Genomic DNA, 20,580 nt, shown 5'->3' on the forward strand with positions numbered 1-20,580 from the left:
AGATCCCTGGGTCCTGCCTGCCTGGCTCCAGCAAGGTACATAAAAGAACATGCCTTGTCTTAGAGGGCACTTCATCATGGAGGTGTCCTCTTCTTCTCCCTGCAGCCTCAGCACTGGCCAGCTCTATTGGTGGCACTGCCAAGGCTGCTGAGCAGACTGCCATCCTCCACTTGACAGCTTTCCTCAATTGGCTGCCACCAGTAAAATACCACCTGGGTCCCACTGCCCACCCCCACAGAGTCAGGTCCCACTTTTGGTCCTGCCAGTGGGACTACTTAACTGTTGAGAAATGTTACTAAATTAATTGCTTACCAATAAAATATAATTAAATACTATCATTTTTCTGTGGAAGCTCTTTATTTCCCATTTTCTCAACATTCCAAATCAATCCTGCAATGCACATCATTTGAGATAATACTCCACCATTCCAGCAAAATGTTACCTTCTCTGATGCTTTTCTTTTAAGTAAGTTGTCTCTCTTACTCTCTCGCTCCCTTCATTACTTAGGTTAGAATTTTCCGGCCCCTTTGGCGTCAGGCGTCATGCTGGGCGTGAGCAGACAATAGGGAAAGAAGGCCACACTCCACTCCGCCGCTCCACCTGTCAATGGCGGGCCATGTTTCCCACCACCGAATGTCAGGAACATGATTTTAATATATTTGCATTTAATTATAAGCCCTCCTTGCCGGAATCATCCCTCCATGTCAAATTTACCACCCATGTCGGCGGGAAAACACACTGGCCCAGAACACGTCTTGACAACTGTGACATGCAGAAGTCGGGACTTTCCGCTAGGGCCTTGCTCTCATCGCGGACATCCAAGAAGCAGAAGATTCTGGAGCTCTACAGTTACCGGACCCTGGAGGAACATGTGCATCGCATGTTGGGTGAATTCTCAAGGACATGGCTCTGTCGTGAAGCAGCTCATGGAAGCTGGGAGGTCTCTGTTGATGTCTCGGGTCTGCTACAGGACATCACGGTCTTGACCATGGGCTGCTACGGATGACCGTCGGTGGAGGGAGTGGAAGGTCTAGCTGTCAGTGGGAGAGGAAGGTGTACCGGGCGGAAGGCCTGGGAGAAGGTGGTTTAGGTTTGGCTGGGAGAGGAAGGTGTACTTGGGGGGGTGGTGGGTGGGCTAAGGTTGGGAGGGAGGGGAACAAAGGTGTCATGGGGGGTGTGGGGTGAAGTTGGGAGGGGGGTACGAAGGAGTTGGGGGAGTGAGGTTGAGAGGTGGGGGAGGGAGTACAGAGTGGGGGAGGGTGTAATGGGGGAGAATATGGCAGTTGGGAGGTAGGTGTACGGGGTTGGGAAGGTATAAAGCAAGGAGATTGGACGGGGAAAGGAGTCCACAGGGAAGAAGGTGTTCGGAGGGAGGAAGGAGCCAGGGGGAGGAAGGAATCCAGGGAGAGGAGGGAATCAGGGGGAAGAGGGAATTCAGATGGGGGAAGGAGCCCAGGGGAAGGGAGGAGGATGCCTACAGGGAGGAGGGAGTTCGGAGGGGGAAAGGAGTCTGGGGGAGGAGGAAGTCCGTGGGAAGGAGGGATCTCAGAGTTGGGAAGGAGTCCAGGGGTAGGAAGGAGTCCAGGGGGAGGTGAGAGTCCAGGGGGAGGAGGGACTAAGGGTGGATGCGGGAGTAAGGGTGGAGGAGGGAGTAAGGGTGGGGGGGAAGTCCAGGTGAATGTGCAAGGGAGGGGTCTGTGGAGTCAATGACTACCTCCTGGGGAGCGAAATGTGAGTGGGCATGGCAGGAGGAAATGGTGAGTACGAGAGGGGGCAAAGTGAGCCGGAAGGGTGGAGGGTGAGGGTGCAACGGTAGCGGTAGATGGGATGGCGAGAGTGGTTGGTGGGGACTCGGAGGCAGACATGGACCCTGGGGTGGGAAGTAGGATATCCAGGTGGTCAGTGTGGATGGGGTTGAGATTCTTGGGAAGGTAGGGAATGTGCACGTTCACCTGGACAAAAATAGAAAGAAAAGGGTTCTGGTCGGTAGGTGACGGTGGGAGGTGGAAGGTAATGCTAGGGGGGTCAACAGTGATAGGGGAAAGGCCATGGGTGACCGGGGGAGGGGAAAGAATGGGGGAGCTCAGAAGAAACATTACTACAACCATGTTTTTGAAATCGAAAGTGAGCGGAGCCTTGTGTTGGGCGGGCACAGGAGCTGCATGGGAGTGTGATCAGTTCAGATGGACAACTGAAAGTGAACCCTAGCAGGCAGCTTTGAAAATGCTCAGGACAGTGAGGTGAATGTGGTCGAGGAAGGCTCCGCATGTGTGGGAGGAAGCTTCGAAAGGCCTAGCCACACACATGCCTCTCCTTCCAGAATCACTCGTGGGCCAGCTGCGTGCAGCTGAACTGCTAGTGGGGGGAGATGCAGAGGGAGGACTTGTGAAGCCTGTAAATGAAGCTGAAAGGCACCATTACACATTACTCAGTGAAAATCAATTTATTTTCAAATTATAAAGTGACAAAATATGTTCACCCGTGCAACCACCAGTGATCAGAAATTCTTAACTTTTCGAGGCCTAGCACTTCTAGGTGCTGGCCTAATATCCACAGGAAGGGTGGAGACAGCCTGTGCAATGGTTGGCCCTGTTGCCTCTGATGACTTCAGCGTGGGCCCTCTGGCTGTCCTCCTATGGGCGGGCTGCTCCCTCCGCAGTGAAAGAGGACGAGGTTGAGGGGGTCACAGGCAAAGGGGACTCAGAGAGAGTGGACAGCCTCTGAGATTCCTGAGTGGATGACCCAGGGGTGTCCAGCTGCCGATCCTTCCTTCAGGTGTCCGAGGGCCCTTGCCTGACTCCTTGAGGGGAAGGAGCACCTGGAGGGATGTCGAGGTACCCCATTTCCCTTTTGCGTTGCCACTGCAGAAACTGATTCATGGCTACTGTATGGAGTGCAGGTCTGTGTTCATCTCTGCTTTCTGCTGGACCGGGGTTTCCATGGCATCCTCCATCCTCCCCATGGAGACCCCATTGCACGCACATGTGGGTACCACTTCATCAGAGAGCAGGCAGACGCACTCCTCTGACTCGCGAGCCACTCTGTTGAGGGCTTCCAATAGTTCTGTGATGTTGCCCTGCCTTCTGCTGACTCTCCATGATGAGTTGGAAAGCCGAATCCAGAGGCTCGTCATCTGGCTTGGACCTCACAGATGCTTCTTCCCCAACAGTCCTCCGAGTGCCAAGGAGCTCGGCTGAACCTACCTCCTTCTGCTGCGTACATGTGTCTGTGCAATGACCACCAGATTGTGAACCTGAGCCTGCTCTAGATCTTTGTCTTACCGAGGTACGTCTGTGCGCTAGTGGAGGGTGTGTTTAAGAGCTGTGATGTGTCTTCGAGGCTGCTTACTTCCAGCTCTTCAATGGAGGAGGTGTCCTCTTGGCTAGAGGTGAGGACCTTATGGGGCTGAGGGAATGGCTTACGGTGTTGGTTGCTTGGCAGTGCTCCCTGTGAACGAAAGTAGAGATAATTAGTGCATGGCAGCAGAGTCAAAAACATAAGAGAGAGCATTCACAGTTGTGTTAAGAGAGGGATGATGTGGTGCAAGATCCTCAGGTGGGTGTTCGCCGCAGACAGGGTCCTAGCCCTCACCAGTCAGTGCGATGGCACGCTCCTCAATGTGAGTGATGGGCCTAATGTGGGCCACTCCACCCCCAGTCTAGGACCTCTCCCTGCTGCTGTCAGCCAGCTTCTCCTGCATGAAATTAGATAGCGAGAGTGTGAGCAGAATGCATGGCACTGCGTGGAATGTTTGTGTGGTGAGTGGAACCATGAATGGGATGAGGACGCGAGCTCCAGATGATATGAGCCTGATGGAGATGTGAGGGTGTTTGTGAGAGTTAGTGTGTTGTCCCCTGAGGTGTGAGATCCCTGTGGATGTATGATGCGTTTGTGAGTGTGAGAGTTGAGAGTGATGAGATGGGTTCACATATCCTGGTAGAACGGATGAGACCATTCATCCTCTTCCTTCACTGGATGGCGGCTTTCTTTTAAAGGGCTTTGGCTCTGACCACCACTGACACCGCCTCCCATGTTGGATTGGTGACCTTGCTTGCTGGCCTTCATCCAGAGCGGTGGTAGACGACTTTGCAGCGGGCCTCCAGTGCGTTCAGTAGGCACTTGAGGAAGGCGTCACTAAATTTGGAGGTAGCATGTTTCCTCCCTTTGGCAGCCATCAGTTCCCAGCAACTTCCTATCCCTTGAAGAGTTCTAGCTCTGGGCAGGGGCACTATTTAAATATGGCACCCGGATTACTGAAGGCCGGAGGTGATGGCAGGGTGGGCAAATCAGAGGCCGCCCCACCAGTGAGCCGGTGTGTTTCCAGGGAATGTGTAATTAATGAGGCGGGATGTGCCGAGAATGGGACAATACGGTGTGAAAAGCCGCCATTGCAGCCGGCAGGTAAAATGTCCTTTTTCCTGCCCGCTATCGCACTTAGTACAAATCTGGGATGATTCTGCCCTTAGATCCCCCGTTGATTGCAGACTCATTTCTCCCTCGTGTAGATGATTGAGGAACCTAGCCCTGCAGTAATCACCTCTGTTCATGCCTTATACTACACAACATACATGAGAAATACTTCACTGCTGAGGAAAAATCCATTTTCCTTTCAAATGCTGTGAGTATAGAGTGCATAATTAATTTTGTACCCATCAGTCACTCTAGCACCAACATAACTTAAGTATTAAAGAGCAAAGGATTTCATCAGTGTTGCAGTTTGGTATTGTGCTGTTACTAAAATGGCAGCAGTGTGTCGACATAACGCTAATGTACTGACCTACAGGAACATAGGGTGTGGTGAGTTCATGTCAAGGATTTCCCACATGGTAAAATGTTAGCATTTATACTCACTGCACCATAGCTGTTATTCTCCAGCCATCATAGCAATCACTGAAATAATAACAATGTTTGGGAAAGGAACAGTACTTGCAGAGGAAGAATTGAATATTGTTCTTGATGTGTGTCATGTGATGTGCCAGGCAAGCGCTACAAATAACGTTTGCCTGTCATGATCAGTGCAATATCATAGTTGAACTGGTATATTGTTTGGAAAAGCTTTTTATTCATGGGGGGCTTGGGGGTGGGGGTGGGGGTGGAGTGGTGGTCAACATTGCCCTGTACTGTAAAATAGATTTTGTTTACAAATTTTATATCATCACTACAACCATACTGGATATGTTAATTTTCTACATTAATCAAGTAATGAAAAAAGATTGACTCTGTGTTTAGGTCACACAGAATTGCAAAATTGCAAAACCACAGATTTGCAAACTCCAGCTTAAAAGAATCTGTGAAGTCCTTAGTCCCTTGGGGGAATGGCCTACTGTGTTATACAAGCAAAGTACTTTTAAAAATGTGTATCTTTTTCTTTTGCATAGCTGGTACTATTCTTTGGAATTTAGGATAGGGGTTTCCAATATTTTTAGGAAACTACTGACATAAATTTACCTGGTGACTATGCCAGAAAGGTTTGATTTTACTATCTCCATTGAAGGCAAGTTCATGCATTCATGTACTGCATTTAGGATATCTCAATAATCTAATGCAAATTTCTTCTCCATGAAGCTGCAATAAATGTATTAGAGCCCAGGGCATCCAGTAGTTGTTTTTACCAGTGATTATGGCTGGTTAAAATCTAATAAACCCCTAAATGAAGCTGAAAGTCTACATCTTTTAAATAAATGCCAGAGACTGAGCTCAAGGCTGTAATTTAATCTCAAGGTTCAGATGACTGGTAAAAACTATGAACTGTGGCCTTGTGCTACACTCTTTGTTAACATTAGTGCCACTCATTATATGCTGTTCTATTTGTGACCTACAGCTCTTTAATTTCCACTCTGTTTATTACTTTTGAAGTAACAGCAGAACTTCCTTTGTAAAGTTTGCACAGTTCAAATCTTTGTGAAACTACAGAACAATGTGTATTCCATGGTGTTTAATATTCTGCTCAAAGTCTCTTTCTCTCGATGACAAGGCATCTTTTAATACATTAGATTTTGCGATATTATTTCTGTACTATGTTTGAAACTACAAATTATGTCCCATTTAAAGGCTATTTTCATGCCAGTGTGTATGCAATGTATATGCTGGCAACATGTGCAGGAAGAGAATTGGAAGGAAGAGTGGCCTCACAAGTCCGGTCTCGTATACTGTCAAGTTTACCTCTCTACACTTTCATTTGTCTTAAACTCTGAGTAACTGTGCAGTTTCCTACTAACTGAAATACAAAGGAAGAAATCTTGGGAGATCTTTAGCAGTTAGATGAACCAAAACTGCAAATCAAGTACTAACTATTGTGAGAACATTGCTAATTTTTCCAAGATGGGAACAATAAACTACACAACTGGTAATATAAGTTCAGGTAAGAATCATGTTATTTAGTCATGGACTTACTCAGAACTCAGAATTTCTTTATCTTTTATATGTTGTTTCCTGATGCAGCAAAAAGATAGACTCGATGGTTTTTCACTGAATAAGACTTAACGGTCATTCCACAATCTGTAATGGGATACAGTACTAACTGGGAAATGATGTCATCAATTTCAGGGTCGCTGCTGTGCTGCTTGTAAGACTAGTCACAGGATGCATGTAATTTTAGTTCTTTTAGTCAAATGGAGTCCAGAGTAATGAGAGGTAGGAATAAAGATATTTTATGAAGTGTTCCACACCAGAATATTGTGCTTACTCACACTGCAAAGTGTTTTGGCTTGTTTGAATAGTAAATTATTCTAACAGAAGAGTTCTATGAAATCTCTTCGGAACTCCAAGACTGTAAACCAATGTTACATGAAAAGCAGATGCAACTTGTTTGAAATAGTCTCTTTGAGTGCTAGGTTAACAGTTATAAATAGAAAATATATTAACTGCAAATATAATGGTCTAGAAATTTGGACAGGCCCTAAAGACGGGCACATAAGTTGCTGTAGTTGCCAGTTCATGCGGTCCCAGGCTATGAGTTAAATTTCATAAAATGATTCAACCGTGCAACCAGGAACACTGCAACAACAACAAAAGCAAAATACTGCAGATGCTGGAAATCTGAACTAAAAACCAAAAATACTGGAAATACTCAGCAGATCTGGCAATCCTGTGGCGGGACAAACAGACTGAATGTTCAGACCTATATTTAATTATATTCTACTGGCACAATCAGCTCTACACTTTGGGTGCAGATCTGGTTGTGGGCAGCCAGAAATTGGGCATCTCAGATACCATTTGAAGGTAACCAGCATCTCTTAGAGAGGAGGTGCACTATGGTACAGAGAGCCGGCTTTGCAAGAAGTCCAGACAGGATATCCAGGTTCTCTGCTGCCACATTGGAGGCCCTGGAGCAGTCGATGGGCAGGAGAGGGGATGATACTGGTCTTTCTAGCAGGAAAGGGACAGAAAGCCCTCCGGGCAATATCACTGCTATCATTAGGAATAGGTCATGGAGGAGGTCTTTTTTTTATTCACTCATGGGATGTGGGCATCACTGGCTAGGCCTCATCCTCCCTAATTGCCCTTGAGAAGGTGATGGTGAGCTGTCTTCTTGAACTGCTGCAGTCCATGTGCCAGTGTCAGAAAATGGCTACAATGCTGAAAGAATTTCAAGGATCTCAAATTTGTCAAAGAATACTTACTTCCTGCTTACACTTTCATTAGCTCCTGTCTCACTACTTTCAATGCTCGTCTCACCCAGCTTCCCTTTGCTCTCCTGCAATTACTGCATTATACTTCACTCCATCTCTTTCTCCACATACTCGCACTTCCTACTCTCTCTATTGTTGCAACCTTCACGTCTCCACACTTCACATTTTTGCGCTGCATACCAACTATGGACTGTGTTGGACACATTCACACTTCAAGCCTGTCACGGCACATTCACTCCTTTCTCACCAGATGTCATGCACGACTCTAAACAGCAGGAGGCTGCCACTGAAGATGGCTGAGCCTGCTTGCATACCCTCTCCTGGATGAGACTAGGCAAGGTGTCCCTGAAGATTCACTATGAGTATGGTCTCCTGCATATTGCCCCCCTCTCCTCTCTTTTTCACAAGTTGCTCCTGTACTCTTCTGCTTTCTTTGCTGTTTTCCCTCCTCATCCAGCCCCAAAGGCAGCATTGCCACAGCACTAATGTCTGCAGTAAGCTCTTTAGCAGGCAGCCAGAAAAAGTGCAGCACCACCAAAATCTTCTCAGCAATCAGAATGAAGTTTCCACAGGCAGAAAACAACACACATAACACCCAGAAGCTGACCAGTAGCCTCAGATGACAAGCTAAGCAATAAGTAGCGTTTAAATGGCATTGCTGAAGGCTTCCTCCTGCTTGTTAGTGCCACAAGGTGCTGATTGAATTGATCATTTGTTATGTCTGGCACTAGGGCAGAAAACAGTCCTATAGCAAGCATAAGAGCCTAATCTTTATTTCATGTTATAGTTCTGGAAAGTGCCCTGAATACCGATGGAACGGCCTGAAACAATATTGATGGCGGCGCACTTCTGGTTCATAATGAATAGGCACTCCCTGCCCACCAGATTGAGTGCCTAGGTATCCCCTTTTGCATCATCACATTTCTAGGCCTTTTTAAAAATAAATTTTCACTCATTTAATGCAGCCAAAGACTCATTTGAATGGAAGTTATATTTCAATTACAATGTAAAATACCATTGGCTGTTCTGTATTATTTGAGATAAATTGTCCTCTGGAACATATATTCTCTCCATTATAGAATTGTACAGTATTGCTCACTTTCCTACAATAAGATGTATTGATAATTATAGCAGGTGCTTTAGCTAATGGCTTCAACTTATTTTATATCCTAGTCAATTTGATTGGTTTAACAGGTGCCAAAGGCATTTAGAGGGCAGCATGAGCCTGTCTGTCTTGCAAAATAGATTTCCAGTACAGGCAATTGACTAGAGGCAGCATCTATAGGCCTCAACTCCTAAAAATAACTGGATTTATCCTCACAAGTGGCTAAAATAAAATCAGCTGTCACCATCAAGTCTGAGAGGAGGTAGGGGGAGAAGGTAGAAGCAGATTTGACTGGAGCTGGTCTCCAGTAAGGCTGCAATAAGAGGGATTTTTCACTTTTACTGGACAGAAAGTAGAAACACTGCTGGTACAGGATTAAAAAGAAGTCTCTTCTACATAATTTGTTGATTTACGAAATCTTACCAACTGAGCATTTGCTGAACTAAAAGGGTATGTATGAAACATCCCTGTGTACTAAATAGCATATCACATATACAGTAGATTGATTTTCATTAGTGATGCAAGTTTTTCTTTCTCTCTTTAAAGTATGTACAATAATATGCATTTACAAAGCTAAAAGCCAAAGATGGTCCTTTTTTTTTGCATTAAGAATACTGTAGCGTTTATGCTTTTTTTCCAAATTGCATTTCAGGATCTCTTGAAATTGCAGTAAAGTGAATATGCTTGCTCAAAATTGCCTACTTTCATCTGGGTAATTTATTTTGCTGGGCTTGCACTGTGTGGGGAGGGTAAATCTGTGGGTTTTAATCCAAAATGCTTACAATGACCAAACAGATTCTGACTATGAAAATGTGTTAATTCATTTAACAATTTACTGAAATTTCTAATTGTACACACCTCTTACACTCTTTAAGCTGGCATTTTTTTTTCCTTTTTCATTAATTCCTTATTCAAATGAAACATTAGGCAGGTGCTAGATAAAGCTTTAGCTAAACATATAGTTGAAGTACTTTAACCTATGGACCAAGAGATGGAAAATGTGAGTAGGCTGGATGGTTACTTGTCAACTGGCATGGACACGATGGACCGAATGGCTTTCTTCTGTGCCGTAAATTGCTATGACTCTATAATTCTAGTTAAGGCTTGCTCCTATGCATAATGATGTCGACAAAGACAGTGGTTGAAACAATTGCAAATTTACAACTCAAATGTCAGCATGGCCTTTTGTGAAAATTTAGTTCTGTAAATAACACCAGACGGCGTGAAACACTGTACATAAAAAGAAAACCATGGGGAACAATTTTATTCAGTCTTGTGCATGCCATAGTTTCTAGCTCTCATTATTTTTACATATAAACATAAAAACGATAATGGATACTTGGCTATTATGAGGTGCTCGGAATAATGCTTGTATGTTTGTAATCTATATATTGTTCCATTCAATATATATGTATTATCAAGGATCTTTGACAGCAAAATAATAATAACAATTCACATCATTCTATGGCAGCTATTAAATAATGACAACCTTTTAAGACAATGATTATGCTAGATTAATGACTATTTGGTGTAAGATTAATTTGTGTGAAGTTTATATTTGCTTAACTTGTTTGGTTGAAATACCAACGTTAATTGTGGTATGATTAGTGAACATCGACTTGATGCTTGGTTTCTGAAATGGAGCGGTCATGTTAATTATCCATTGAAAGATCTGTCATGAAGTGTAGCTGCTGTTAAGCATTAATTATCTGGATCTTGCAATAATATGGGCAATTGAAAAGCTGCTGATTAATGTGAAACAAATGGCAAAACTCACTTTTCTAAAATTTGATGTTCACATGGTCTGTCGATCATGCTATAAGACAGGCTGAAATATTTCAGGCCATCCTGGTCACTGTAATCACTTCATCTCCCCATATTAAATGAACCCTTGACTCCACTCCTAATTTGTCTTGAGTTATCCTAGGTCTATCACTGACAAATGTGTGTTCTTGATAATAAAAGGTATATTTATTGTAGAACCATATTTCTCCCAAAATTCCAAGAATATTTTTGTTTATTTTTTTTTAAAAATCATCAACTAATATCTCACATATTGGACCTCTACTTTTTAAAACAGTGACAAAAATGACACCATTTATTTTAAGAGATTGCTGTGCAAGTATCAGATCTAATAGCATTAACCTGATAGGTTTGTAATTGCATGCTAGTTATAACTCATAGGGCAGAACTTTTTGTCCCCCCACTGCGGGTTTGCAGGCCGGGAGGCCCGTAAAATTCCTCGGATGGCCTTTCCATTGGGCTCCCGCCCACCTCGGCCTCTCCGCAAATTTATGGCGGGACACATGGGGCCTAGGCCAGCCCACATGCCCTTGATCTAATTGAGGCCCTTTATTGGCCAATTAATGACCACTTAAGGGCCATTCCCAGGTTTGTGGGAGGAGTTCAGGGACAGCGGGAAGCCCGGAAAGTGACCCTGCTCAGGTCTCGAGTGGAAAGTGTGGTATGGTGGGGGGTGGGGGTGGGCGTCTCCATCAACAGTCTCCTTTCAACATCAGGCACCCCCTCCCCTGACAAAGTCTGGCCCCAGCAGGTGCTCCCTCCTCCTCCCCTGGCCTCTCCACCAACACCCCCATCCCCCTATGTCTCACCTTCCCTCCCTGCCCTGAGACCCCCTCTCTTACGTGGTCCTGGTCTCCTGGGAGTTAGACTCTGGGGGACTGCGTACAGTTCCAGTCCTGTCCACTGCAGTTTCTGGTGCTGCTGGGACTAGAGAGCTGGCGGCCAACCGGATTGGCTGGCAGCTCTCTGAGGTGGGACTTTCTCCTGAGTGAGGGTTGGAAGACCCATCTCCATTCAATTAATGCTCCTTCTGCGGGGCAACCAGTATTGGTGGTGATGCATTTGCCACTGACTCTTCAGATGGTGGGCAGGGAAACAGCGCCGTTTTGAACTTCCTGGCTATAGAAACTCATAAGAGCGATTAAAAGTTTTACGATGGAATGTGATCAGATGGCATTCTTTGTCAACCTGCAAGCCTCCAGTGTCTATTTGGAATACCTGCAATTTGGGAATTACTTCATGGCAGAGAATCAGTCAAATAAGTTCTTCTATTTTCATATTATGTTATAAAGAATCATAAAATTACCTCTACTAAATCATTTATTGTAGTTCAGAAACAATTGTTTGTTAATGGTCTCACTGCACAAGCCTTCACAGGCATTATTTAAGAGTCGTGCATTTTACAGTACTTGGATTTAATTTACTTGTATTTAATCAGAGTCCACTTACCAACCAATCAGCACTCTCTTCTCATACAGTATAAATTGTTGGTTTCCCCTTATATTGGTGTTCTTGCTAATTGCCCTGATGAGTGCAAGACAAAAAGCTTCAGCGTGTCTTTTTACAGCAATACTCATGTACTTAATTTCTTAATTACTTAATAACTTGAGAGTTTAAAATTGTTCCGATCTGATATAGTCAGTTGTCATAAAATAGGGTAAATGGCATGTTTATGTGAAATAGCTATTGACTGTCAAATTCCTTTAATTAAAACAAAATGGCAGTATAACTGATTGAAGTGACAATGGTTAAAAATAGAAGTTATTTTCCAAGGTGTGAACAACATCTGCTGTGAAGAAAATGGGGCATCATGTGAGGGCATGACCATTTCCTCCTTATGAATTATCCATTAGCTGCCTACTTTGTATTAGACTTGGCCCATTTAGCAACTGTGTTTGAGAAGTAGTTTTCTGGACTGGCATACCTGTCTGTCCCCACAGTGGTGTACTGGTATTGGAAACCCTATAGTGTGTGGTCTAGTGGCTAATCTAAATCTAGGTTCTGTCAATAAGAGCACTTGTCTTCAAACTATTAAAGTTAATAAAATCTCTCACATATTGAGCTGGAGTTGCACCTTCAGAGAGCTGAAAATATAAACAAAACTACACTGCTTTCACTGCCATTTTCAAAAGAGAAATCTTAATATGACACTGACACGAAATAGTTAAATAAACAAGTATAGGGGATTTCCATTGTTCTGCTCGGATCTTTTTTTTTACATTTTTTTGAAATATAGCAGCTGAAACAGAACTAACATTGGCACTGCTTAGCAACAGAATAGTAGGAACATGGTCATTTTGTCTTGTTTATCGGATGACTTACTTTCCACCATGATGAAAATCATTAGTTGTAGTTTTGAGGATCGAAAACCTGGCAGGACATTATGGTACAGGAATGGTTCAATGTAGGATATCCCCATGACTTTTCCTGGACAGCTGTTTCTGCTTGGAATTCAGTAATTACATTTATTTCCTCTATTCATGGTAACCTTCAATATGCACAGCAGGCTGCCTGAGGTAGCACTTGCATATCTTCAGAAGTTTCCAAATATTCCTACTGCTATTTAAAGGGTTGCATTTTCCATTGACCAGCAAGCTGAGGGGATTGAAGGTGAATGATTGATTGCACTGGGTTCCACAAAATGGAATGCTGTCCTTGAAATAATGTATTGCATGACTCATACATGGCCTGCCATGTTTCCTGCTTAAGGACAATCTCCTCATGGAAGTCTTATCTAAAACACACATTTCTACCCTCATTCACTCACACACATACATTCAAGTACAAGATTATTACACACAATATCCTATAATATAATCATTCCTTAGTTTCTCTAAAATGACATGAAGTTTCCAATTCTATGTACGTTGATGGTGTGTAATCCAGAGGCAGGCATATGCACAAGATTGTGGGGGAGGATCAGGTGTAGAGTGGGCCTCTACTTTGCAGCAAGCAACCTTTTTTGCCATTCACAAAACACATGGTAGAGGTGGGTGCTGTATTGTTGCAAAATTCCTTCACGTGTGTTCTTCTTCTCCATCTTGTCCAAGGACTGGAGGTTTGTGTGCAGCACTGAACCTGTTTATAACCTGCTGCATGAATGACGCTTGAGTGCCCTTCCTGGAAGATGCTCTGAAGTGCCAAATTGAGAATCCTGCTCACACCCATCTAATGCAGATGCATATCTATTCAATTATTTCTAAACCACCACCAATATAATTGTTACAGAATCAGTTACATGCCTCCAACTTGGGTTGCCTTTGACTTCCTTTCATAACCCATCTTCAGGCCTGGCTTGGTAAAGTTTAAATAACTGAAATTGGGTATGAAACTTGATTAAAAGAAACTAAACTGATATGCCATGTGTGGAACTATACTGCTTAGTTGTTTCAGCCCACCTACTGACATACACATTGTCAGGGACTAGATGAGGTAGATATGACATCATCTGGACATACAGCAGGTGACCTATGCCTCTCTTCAAAGCTAGATGACTACACATTGATCCAATGTTGGGTTTAATATAATTTCCTGTGTGCATGAGATACCTTGCCACCAGCAAAGACTCAAAATATAGATTATGATGCAATCATTGTTGGCTGTTTACAAACATGTTTTCCTGGATTGCAAGCCAGGTAAACTTGGTCCAACATCAGAAAATGTTCAACTGTGCCTCTACGGTCAAATGAATAAGCCCTTGATCTTGCTGCCTTCACTCGTACTTGAGAATGTTATGATCAGCAACAAGTCCTGTAGCAAATAGTTTGCTAGTGGAAACTCTTCCATTGTGTGATGTAGCAAAAAAAAAATTCTAGCATTGTAACGGCATTCATTGCAGCACCTGCTAAGTAACAGATTTCTGTGGTTTCTCTTCACAAGTTTTTGACATGTCATTAAACAACTAGGTGGATAGAGGGAAATATCTGAGAATGATCATGGTAAACTAGGTACAAAGCTATTAACACCAGCTCTATTTAAGTAACTACTTTGGTCAGCTCTTGTGCACTAATATGGTTTTAAAAATTATTTTAAAAATTTATCTTGCATGGAAGCTTTAGCCCCAACAATAGGTACAAAAACATTTGGGGATGGATAAAATAATTTTGTAGCCACAGGAAGGTTGACAGATTACGTTCAAACTACTTCCATGTTACTATTTTTTCCAGTATTAGCATCTCCCCCAGCCCCAGTACATTACAATAACTGCAAGCCATTTTTCATTTCTATTTGAACGTACAAAAGGTCCCAATGCCTACTCTTTCTTGATACCATAGTCTTCTACACTCGGTTGCTTTGAGATATTTTTGTTGCGTCTTGCAAAATAGTTCCCTATGTAAAGAATGATAACTGTTAGAGAGTTAACAACAAAGACAACTCGCCCATCCTCAAGGAACTTAAGTAATTAAAATAAAATGAGTCACCTACCTCTTCGTTTTTTTAACTCATTCTATCCTGTCCCCAAATGGAAAGGGGATGAGAGGTGAAGGTTAGCATTGTGATTCATGACAATAAAATGAGTGCCTTGTTCTGTAGTCTAATGAGCCATTATTATAAAGTCCTGAAATCCAGTTATGTTCTCATCTCCAGCTGCTGTCATATCTGATGAGCCTAACCAGGCTGAGACTGTGCCCCTTGATAGCCAGGAGACTGTCTCACTTAAAGATAGATTGGCCATGTATCAAGCAGCTGTTTCTAAGAAGGAGATCAGCAGCCCTTCAGTTGCGGTAAGTAGCAATCTTCCTAGTAATCTTTTTTTAAAAAAGCTGTGTTGTCAGATTTCAATGTTGATGTCTTTCACTCTTTGCCTGTATAGTCCAATGACTGATATATTTGCACTTTGATCAGTAAATGAGCTTGAGCAGAAGCTTGGACAACTTGAATTCCAGTAACTGTACAAGTGGGACAAACACCAGGTTTATTTTTCTTGGTGGAAGGGCAGGGTAGAAGATGAGAAGCTCATTGTCTGCCTTGCTTGAGACTTAGGACTAAAACAATACACAGCACCTTCTTGCTTGCTTTAACTAATAGAAGCTCTTTGTGGCTACATTGCCTTTCCCTTTGACTTATGGGGGTGAGCAGTGGGGTGCGGGGGGTGGGTGGGGGCCCGGGTGGGTGGGGTCCCGCTCATCAACGTGTAAAATGATGCGGGATGATGTTGGGCGGAACTCCCGACGTCACCTCGCGTCATTTAAATTTTCAGGTCAGCGGGGGCGCAGCTGAATCAGCTGTGCGCCTGCCAACCTGTCAATGGCCAGTTGAGGCCATTTAAAAACTAATTGAAGCAGTTAAAGGACCTGCCCATCCAATCTTAAGGCTGGCGGGCAGGCCAGGAGCCCTGGTGGGCTTCAGGACAAGCATGAAACCTCATCCATGGGCGGGATGAGGTTTCATGTAGGTTTTTTAAAATTTAATAAAAGTTGAATTAAAAGTGATGGACATATCCCAACTCATGTGGCAGTGTCACATGAGGGGACATGTCAGGGAAATTTTACTTGTCTATATTTCACATTTTTGAATTTGGCGCCAATCTCCGAGGCAGCACTTAGCGAAGTGCACATTCTCAGCTTAGGGATTCCCCCCCGCCTGCACAGTGAGTGCATAGCGCTTCCTGGCGGACGTCACGCTGGGAGGGCCTTAATTGGCCCACCCGCGTAAAATGGCGGCGCGCCCTCAAACATTACCTAGATTTTAAATTTAATCAGTTACATACATTTCATTATCTTGTCAGAAGGTTTTGAAAGATAAAAATAAACAACACCCTACAAAGCAAAATACTGCAGATGCTGGAAATCTGAAAGAAAATGGTGGAAATGCTCAGCAGGTCTGACAGCAACTGTGGCGAGCAAAACAGTTTCCATTTCAGGACAATGACCTTTCTAAGCCTGTTCTCTCCCCACAGATGCTGCCAGATCTGCTGAGTATTTTCAGCATTTTCTGTTTTTTAATGCCCCACCCTAACTTTTAGTACTTTTCTTGCACCCTGATCAAAACACCTGCTCAGAGTTGGAAATATTCCTCTCAAAGGAATTTCACAGGTGATGAAGGGTGGTTATTTTCTCTCTGGGTGGGAGGTTTTTGCATTGTAAGTTCTGCCAAACCTTTTAAGTAGTTATAAATTTCAGTACATGCGCTTGTGCAATATTGTACTGGATGTTTCCACTTGTGGGAGAGACTAGAAACAGGGGACACAATTTAAGAATAAGAGGTCTACTGTTTAAGACGGAGATGAGGATTTTTTTTCTCTCTCAAAGGGTCATTAATCTGTGGAATTCTCTTCCCCAGAGGGCGGTGGAGGCTGGGTCATTGAATTTATTCAAGGCAGAGTTGGACATATTTTTGGTAAACAAAGAAGTCAAGCATTATGGGGTGTAGTGGCAAAGTGGAGTTGAGAACACAACCAGATCAGTCAGGATCATATTGAATGGCAGAGCAGGTTCGAAGGGCTGAATTGCCTACTCCTGCTCCTATGTTCTTAATATAGGACTCATAAAGTGCTGGAATTAAATTTGGCGCCATTTGATACTTTTGAGGAGTTTGAATGCTTGTAGTGGCTGTTTTCTGTTCAAATATGTTTGGGAGCTATGCTTCTACATGTAACACTCACACTTAAGGCCAGGATTTTACATTCGGCGTGCAGGAGCAGGCGTGCGTCCCGACGTCATCACGCAATCTCGCAATGTTTCGTTCGGCAGGCGCGCGCCGGAGTCGGCTGCGTGCCCGCCGATAATTGATAGGCCTATTAAAGCCATTAAACAGGTAATTAACATGAATGTTATGCTGCCCGTCTAATCTAATGGTTGGCGGGCAGGCGAAAAGGCCATGCGGCCTTTACATTTTTTAGGAAACCTCATCCACCAGCGGGATGAGGTTTCCTAAAGCTTTTACGAATTAAATAAAAACTTTGTCTGAAAAATAAAAACATGTCCTATTGCATGTGACACAATCACATGAGGGGACATGTTTCTTTAAATTTTTATTGCATTTATTTATTTTTTTAAAAAGCGCTTCAATCTCCCTGAGGCAGCTCCGAGCGTTGGAGCCGACTCTCCTTCCTCCCCCTGCCCACACAGGTAGCGCTCAGCACTACTGCTCGTGTATTATGCTGGATGGGCCTTAATTGGCCCACCCACATAAAATGGCAGTGTGGAGCAGATCGCGGGCGGTGGTCGGCTCCACAACCACCCCCGCCCGCTCCCACCGAGCCCGCCTGACACGGGAAAAATTCAGGCCTAAGTTTCACATGAATAAAGATATAGGGGGTGAAACTATTTGTGGGCAGTAATGTAAAATAGGTAATAGTGAATTGGTAGCTCATTTTATACCCTGGGTAATTGGTTGGAAGGTAGGAACCACATGGCAGGGATAAAGAAAATATATTCTGAAATGTGGGATGTGACAAGTCATGTTTCTCAAGGATTTGTACAGGAGCAACAACTTTTTGTCACATATATTGACTTGGATGAGGGAATAGAGAGTTGAATATCCATGTTTGCAAATGAAACAAAGTTAGGAGGCACACTAAATTATGCAGATGGGAAGTAAGAAGTTCCAAAGGGACATAGACCCGTTAAGTGAGGGGACAAGATTATGGTAAAAGGAGTTCAATGCGGGGAAGTGTAAGGTTATCCACTTCAATGGAAACAAAAATCAGGCAGCGTGTAAAACAGGCTGCTGATTCACCATTCCACAATTTGTGATACTGCCCAAGGTGAATTTCACCCCCACATGTCAGCATTTTACTGCCAGCTGTGTTTATGTTAAACTAAACTTGCAAGCTTTCAATTATTTTTTTACAATCTTTTTATGCTCTTTGAAGTTCTGCTTTCAGCAGATAACCTTACCCAAAAGGCTGAGAGTGGTGATCACTTGACCGTGCTGACCCATGAATATAGTACTGGCTGCAAGTCAAAATATAAGGCCATCCTGATAGCTATTAAATCATTTTATTAAACAAGCTCAGTTACTAATCTGGCTAGTATGTCACAATCTGAATGACTTTATCTAAGGCACAAAGCTTTAGAATCCCAATATCTTGCACTACCATACTGCTGAATGCTGTTTTAACATTTTTCAAAAAGTTATTTTTGAAGATATACATTACAACTTGGGTGACATAGTGAGTCAAAACATTGTTCTTTTACTTCTGGGATAAGTTTGACTCCATCTTAAACCAATGCGATATTCCAGGACTCCATCTATTGTAAGACCTCTGAGCGAAATTAGTTTAGGGGCAATTTCAACTGGGAGCCAGTTTGAGTGGTTTCCAGTAGGCACATACCTGCAGTGCACGTTTCTGATGTTAAAGCTTCAGTGTAAATGTATTTATCCTATACTATATAAACTGGTACTCTTTGTGGCTTGATGCAGAAACAACGGGCTGAATTTAATGCTCTCCACCGGAGGCGGGATTGGGGGACTGTATATTTGGGCGGATAGGTGCGGGGCTGTCGCCCTTCTGACTCCAGCTGTTTATGTTCAGAGCGGGAAGGATAAAGGATGGGTTTCCTGCCCAGAGGTCACTTTGGGCCATTTTAGGGCCTCAGCGCTCTACTGCTGGTATTCTACCAGAATTGGGTAAGGGCCATGTCTTGTGGGCCCTGTGCCAGTTAAACCCTAGGCTGCAGCTTGGTGGGGGGAGGTCTCTTCTACTGGGGCAGCCTGTGCCCGATGTAGAGACCAGCCAGCAGCGAGGGCCACCCTACTGAAGACCCCTACCAGTCCATGAAAATGACTTCCCTTGCTGGTGCCTTCCTGACTGCCCCTGACTATCCCATCTCACCTGCCTTTCCTTCCACTGCTCCTGATTGCACTGCTGGTACTGGATAGCAAGTGGCCTCTGATTGGTCAGCAGCTCTCAGAAGCAGAGTATTCATCCTGAAGAGACTGAGTTCTCCTTGCCAACAAGGTAGGTGCCTAATTGGCATTAAATCAGGTCAGGTGGGGCCTGGAATGGCTGCAATGGGGTTGCCACCGGATTACCAATTGGTGGATTGGCCCACTGCTGTGACTATTAAATTCTGCCCAACTTCTCCCACTTCGTGAACATAAATAAAAAGGCAATCTCTCTTTTAAAATATAACAAAATTAATTTCTTCTCCCATTTACATCAGTTTCATGGGTGCATGGGTTACAAAACAACTGCATGATGGAAAATGGTTAACATCTATCCTACGCGCAAAATTTAAGTCCGCTGACTTTTTTGAGATGTGGTTAAAGTGTAATTGACTATTACACTCTGTTTTTGACCATACTGATGATTCAGGTTCGTTATCTGTGGTCATCTGGCTGCTAGTAGCTGTTCTCTAATTTCCCAGAAACTTATTCAGAGATATAACACAAAGATATTTTGAGGTCTGATGGGTTTATTGACAAGAAAATGTCTAGCATATAATGAAACATAGCATTGTGAATGATACGGAAGGAATAACTTTCTGTGATGTCGAAATGTTCTAACTTGCTTTGCATGTGTATGACTATGGGTAGTTTGAATTTATAGTCACTTTTTCCAACAAATTGTTAAGACCCATATAGCCTTGTTCCTTGTTGGATGGCATGCAGTGGGCTAAATTTAGTTGACTGGAAGGGTTGTTTATTTTGTATCATAGGCTGCCCGACATGCATTGAGTTTCTTCAATGTATTTGTCAGTTAGATTGACAAATGTGGGATGTCAGTGGACAAGGCATAGAACACTTACCATATGCTGAGTTAAAGCTGATCCCATGAGCTAAAGCATCTAGGTATTTCTTCAGTGTGATTGGCTGCTGTTGGGTATCCAGTTACCCTTCTGCTCTGCACTTGCTGTTATTCATTAACTTAGGAAATGTGGAGGGAACTAGGGACTATCAGTAACACAAGGTAACTAAGAAAAGGTACTTTGTACCTGTATAATAAAAATAAGTTACTTAGACTTATCTATTCTGGCACTATGACAGTTTTTTGTTTATTAACCAATAGGTGGTGATCAATGGAGCATTCAGTTAGCTATATTACAATACCTGAAATACATTTGCCTGCAGTCTCACTCCAACCGTTTACATGAC

The sequence above is a fragment of the Cetorhinus maximus genome, chromosome 11 (genome assembly GCF_964194155.1).
Source record: "Cetorhinus maximus chromosome 11, sCetMax3.hap1.1, whole genome shotgun sequence".
Lineage (NCBI taxonomy): Eukaryota > Metazoa > Chordata > Chondrichthyes > Lamniformes > Cetorhinidae > Cetorhinus > Cetorhinus maximus.